Genomic DNA, 6077 nt, shown 5'->3' with positions numbered 1-6077 from the left:
CAGTATTGCCCTTAACCTAGAAGGCATCCTCAATGGTCTTTGAGACATTTGGAAACGTGTGCGCAAGTGAAATTATTTTACCTACTTCTCTTGAACGCATGATGTCTCATATCCAATTTTATTTCTAAACATTTCTTTTAAAAAATAGTTATTTCTGTGCACTTCTGATTCTGTTACTAGTAAGAACAATAAAACCTGATTGGCTATATATTGCCTCACTACCTGCACTTTCATTCTGGGTCACTACGAAAGATGTTAAATGAGATAGCCCAAATGTCTTTGAGTTTGTGTATACACATTAAAACACATACAAAGTCATGCTCATGATTTTAAAACTTGACTCTCGAATGTGTTAGAAGCTTCTCTGTGGTATTAAGGTGCTGAAGCATCATTGTTCTGATGTCACTGATTTCAATTTACTCCTACAGTTTACTTTTTGTCTGTTAAAGTGGTATCATCTGGCATTTTGTGGAGACCTAGGTTGAATCTGCATGTTTGAAATGACAAAGTAAACCCTTGAAGGAACAGGTCTGAGGACACACTTCATTAGCTTCATTTTCTGTGGATAAACAATGGCAACACTTGGATACCTGAGGGTAAATAAGGGACAACGGGCCATGGAATCAGAGAGTTTACTTTTTTTTTTTTGAGACAGAGTCTCATTCTGTCGCCCAGGCTGGAGTGCAGTGGCACAATCTCGGCTCCACCTCCTGGGTTCAAGCAATTCTTCTGCCTCAACCTCCGAGTAGTTGGGATTACAGGCACACTCCACCACACCTGGCTAATTTTTGTATTTTTAGTAGAGACAGGGTTTCACCATGTTGGCCAGGCTGGTCTCAAATTCCTGACCTCAAGTGATCCGCCTGCCTCGGCCTCTTAACGTGTAGGGATTACAGGCGAGAGCCACCGAGCCTGGCATTTTTTTTTTTTTTAAACATCTTCTTTGCATTTCAGAAGCTTCCAGGTTTGACACTGCTAAGGCCTTTTCTTCCTTTCCCTGGTTTGACTTTCAGGTCCCAGAGCCTGCAGGGGTAGGTTCTCCAGTAAATACCAGGTCTCACTGGCCTGTGTCTTTAAACACTTGATTCTTAGTCAAGGGCTAAAGGATAGTATTTATCAGAAAAACTGCTCAGACCCTAGAGCCCATACTCTTCCGGAAAGGTCCTGAAATATAGTGTGGTAGCTAACACTACAAAAGTCAAATCTTAGAATTCCTACCCAGGGTAGAGAGGATACAGAAAAGGACTGAGGGATAAACAATCTGGCAGAAATGCTTTAGGGGATCCTAGCGAGGGAAAGGAGTGAGGTGGCCAAAGGGCCTTTCTTGTGCTTTTCCTATGTCTGGCCCATTCCCTGCCTCTTCTCCCTGTTACCTCTGCTCTGCCCTCAGCTAAGATCCCTGACTAGACCAGTTTCTCTTCAGTCCCTCACTCATAGGCCTCTATTTCTCAGGACTTGGAGTCTTGCATTTGCGGTTCTTAGATTAACATGTGTCCCCACTGGACTCTCAGCTCCAAAAGGTAATGTCCTTTTGGCTCACCGTTGTGTCTCTGGCATCTACGTACCTGTGTATTTTATTGAAAGACACATGCCACCCAGTTTATTATTACTCTTGTAGAACTGCAGGGAAAGGGGCAGGACAAAGAATATGAGAAAAAAGAAAGTGGAGAAAGCATATACGGCTTTGGATTAGAATGCTGCTCCTAAACTCTCAGGAACGTGTCTGGGTAGGAGGTAGGACAGATACTTCTATTTGGGTGTTTTTTTTTTTTTTTTTTAAACTTGATGTCACCTCTACACTCCTGTTTTATCTATACCTTAGGGACAGAAGCACACCATTGCTTCCAAGACTGTGTGCAGACACTGACATTCATCTCCCAATTTCTGGAAGAATTTTTAGCTGGGCATGTGGCCATCTGATACACATTTCCCTGCTTCTTTAGATGTTGGCGGGGTGGGGGAGGACATGGGACCAAGTTCTGGCCCCTAAATTCTGGACAGAAGTAATGGTCCAACTTCCAATCCGTGACCTCGGGAGGGGCATGCCTTCCCATTCCTCTCTTCCCCCTTCCAGCTGGCTGGAGAGTGAAGTTGGGTGGGAGCCTTCTTTGGCCACACGGACGAGGCTGCCTCCGAGGGATGGTGGAGTCACAAGACAGACATAGCCTGGGCTTGGCAGTAGATTAGCATTGGGCTGTCACTTGGATGGCTGATGTGAGAGAGATGCATTTCCATTTGGGACTAGTGACAGCAGCTGAACTGACATCCTCATTCTGGCATCGTCTTAAGCAGTCAGGAAATGAAGAGAACAGAAGCAGCATCTCTGCGGTAGTGAACTAGTGGTAAAAATGTGATCATTTATTTGTAGAATAAATGACAGTACTTTGGCTGTCACAGTGATTCCTGCTTGGTAAACTGGGAACAGTTCAATAATTTATCTTGCTCAGATGTGTTATCATCACCTTAGTCCTCATTTCCTTACTTTAAATAGAGATAGGAGTTAAAAGTTCTGAACCTGGAGCCAGACAGCCCTGACTTTGAAATTGCAGGACTGACATTTATTAACTACTCTATTTCCATAACCATGTCATAAAGCTATTATAAGGATATAGTGAGATAACGGACATGGAGCTTGGCCAGAGTAAGCACTAAATAAGTGTTTTCTATGCTATTATATATATATATGTGTGTGTGTGTGTGTGTGTACATTAGTCAGGATTTTTTCTTTAGCAATTGAAGGAAACCTAATGAAACTGGTTTGAGAAAAAACAGAATTTATTGGTTCATATAACTAAAAAGCCCAGGGTTAGCCCAGCTCCAGGCATAGCATTAACCAGGGAGTCAAATCAATGTCATTGGACATAGCTTGCTCTCTCCAACTCTCAAGTTTATTCCGTGTTGGTACTATTCTCTGGCAGGTTTTGTCCATGAGGTTATAAGATGGCTGTTCCCAAACTCCAGATTTCTATCTTTATCTTTTCAGCAACTCTACCAGGAAGCGTCTTTCTAATGAAAGTCTGGGAAATGATGCCTCACTGGTTGTGACACTACCCCATCCTCCAATCAATGCCACTGGCCAGGGAGATGCCAAGTTTGGCTTTGCCAGGACTGGGTCACATGCTTATACTGCGGTTGAGTCCATTCTTCTTAACCATGTAGATTGTCAGCAGGAAAGAGGTGGTAGTAGGGAAATTGGGGTGCTTTTTTCGTGAGACAGAGTCTTGCTCCGTCGCCTAGGCTGGAATGCAGTGGTGTGATCTCAGTTCACTGCATCCTTTGTTTCCCGGGTTCAAGTGATTCTCCTGCCTCAGCCTCCCAAGTAGCTGGGACTACAGGCACACTCTACCACACCTGACTAATTTTTGTATTTTTAGTAGAGACAGGGTTTCACTACGTTGGCCAGGCTGGTCACTACTCTTGGCCTCAAGTGATCTGCTCACCTCGGCCTCCCAAAGTGCTGGGATTATAGGCATGAGCCACCGCACCCAGTCTGGGGTGCTTTTATTGGAAAAGGGAGTACATGCCAGGGAGGCAAGAACTTTTTTTTTTTTTTTTTTTTTTTTTGAGACTGAGTCTTGCTCTGTCACCCAGGCTGGGATGCAGTGGCATGATCTTGGCTCACTGCAACCTCTGCCTCCCAGGTTCAAGCAGTTCTCCTGCCTCAGCCTCCTGAGTAGCTGGGATTACAGGTGCGTACCCCCACGCCTGGATAACGCCTGTATTTTCAGTAGAGACAGGGTTTTGCCATGTTGGCCAGGCTGGTCTCAAACTCCCGACGTCAAATGATCCACCCGCCTCGACTTCCCAAAGTGCTGGGATTACAGGCATGAGCCACCATGCCCAGCCTCAGGAACAGTATTTTATAGTATGTAAAAGACTCAGCCGAGTGCCTGGCATAGTGAGCACTAACAAATGTGAACCATCATGCCTCTCCTGTCTTCTGGTTCATGGTCATTCTGCACAGAGATGCTATATATAATCCCCCCCCTTTTTTTTCTTTCTTTAAAACTTGCTTTACACTCACCTCCTCTAAAAAGCCATCCCCGAACAACATTAGACTTATTTCTGCAAAGGCCCATATTTCCACTACAATTCCCTATGAATCTCCTTCCCAAATCATTAAGGGCCCACCTTCTTTCCTTCCCACTCTCCCTCCTTCCTGCTCCCTATGTCTAGGAGCAGCTATTTACTAAACAAGAGGGTTACTGAGTATCTAGAAAGAGTCCCAGAATTAGGGTGCAGTTTTCTGCAGCTGCAGTACCATCCACAATCATTTCCACATCCTTTTGTGTCTGCAAGACTCTATAGTCTGACGAGGCTGTTCGAAACCTCCAATGTGCCATTTTGAAACTTATAATTATTAGACACCAATAGTTCAACCTACACTGTTATTGTTGGTACCCAGGGTAATACTGTGAGACATCCTGCAAGGAACTAGCAATAAAGAAAATAAAACTGCCCTTTTGGGAACTAAACTGTAATGTCAAGACAATGGTTTTGAGGAAAGACATAAAACCACCATAAAGAGACAACTGACTCCTAGGCCTGGGATCAGGGGAGGGATTTAGGTAGCAAAGATGGACCATTCTAGAAGCCAGAAAAAAAGTAAGCGCACAAGCAATGGATGGCACTGCAGGATCGATCATGAGAACCTGGTCGACGGGCTTAGGACAGTGTCTGAGGTTCGAGGCGAGAATATTCCTAACAACACAGGACTCACTTCAGACTCTTTAAGCCTGGTGATTTTGAATATTTGATGCCTCTACGTCCTATGTTCAGATTTTGTGATCTCTAAGCAGCCCTCTGAGCATTACTTGGCTTCACAGGTAAAGTTAACTCTAATTCTTGCATTTTGGTGACAATTTTATTTTATTAGGTATATTTAAGATTTACAACATGATGTTATGGGATACATATAGATAATAAAATGGCTGCTATAGTGAAGCAGATTAACATTATCATCTCAGTTTTTTGTGATAAGAGCAGCTAAAATCTACTTATTGAACAAAAATCCCTAATACAATTGTATTAACTTTAGCCCTATCTCTAGACTTGTTCATCTTACCTGCTATTTTGTATCCTTGGCCTGCATCTCCCCATTTCCTCTTCCCCAATCTGTGGTAAGCACTGTTTCTCTGTGTACTTGAGCTCTTTCTTAACAAATTAAATATTCCACATGTGAGACCATGCAGTATTTTTCCTTGGGTCTGGCTTATTTCACTTAGCATAATGTTCTCCAGGTCCCTGTACGTTGTGGCAAATGGCAAGAACTCCCTCTTTTCCAAGGATGAATACTATTCCACGGCATGCATATGCCGTATTTTCTTTATTTGTCCATTGATGGGCATTTAGGTTGTTTCCACATCTTGGCTATTGAGAATAACACTGCCACAAACATGGGAGTGCAGATATCTTTATGAGGTGATGATTTCATCTTCTTTTTTTTTTTTGAGATGGAGTCTTGCTCTGTAACCCAGGCTGGAGTGCAGTGACGCAATTTTGGCTCACTGCAACCTCCACCTCCCGAGTTCAAGTGATTCTTCTGCCTCAGCCTCCCAAGTAGCTGGGATTACAGGTGCCCGTCACCATGCCCGCCTACTTTTTGTATTTTTAGTAGAGACGGGGTTTCACCATGTTGGTCAAGCTGGTCTTGAACTCCTGACCTCAGGTGATTCACCCACTCCAAAGTGCTGGGATTACAGGTGTGAAGTCACTGCGCCCAGCTGGTGATTTCATCTTCTTTGGGTACATACTTACTCAGAAGAGGGTCAGATAACAGTTCTATTTTTAATTTCTTTAGGAGCCTCCATACTGTTTTCCATAACGGCTGCCCCAGTCTACATGCCCACAAACAGTGTACTAGGGTTCTCTTTTCTCCACAATCTCAACATTTATCTCATGTCTTGTTAATAGCCATTCTTATAGATGTGAGGTGATAGCTCACAGTGGTTTTAATTTACATTATTCTTATGATTAATGATGCTGAACACCTTTTCATATCTATACCTACTGGCCATTTCTTATGTCTTCTTTGGAGAAATGTCTGTTCAGGTCCTTTGCCCATTTTTAATTATTAG

The sequence above is a fragment of the Pan troglodytes genome, chromosome 12 (genome assembly GCF_028858775.2).
Source record: "Pan troglodytes isolate AG18354 chromosome 12, NHGRI_mPanTro3-v2.0_pri, whole genome shotgun sequence".
NCBI classification, from domain to species: domain Eukaryota; kingdom Metazoa; phylum Chordata; class Mammalia; order Primates; family Hominidae; genus Pan; species Pan troglodytes.
Note: the sequence above shows the minus strand (reverse complement) of the source record.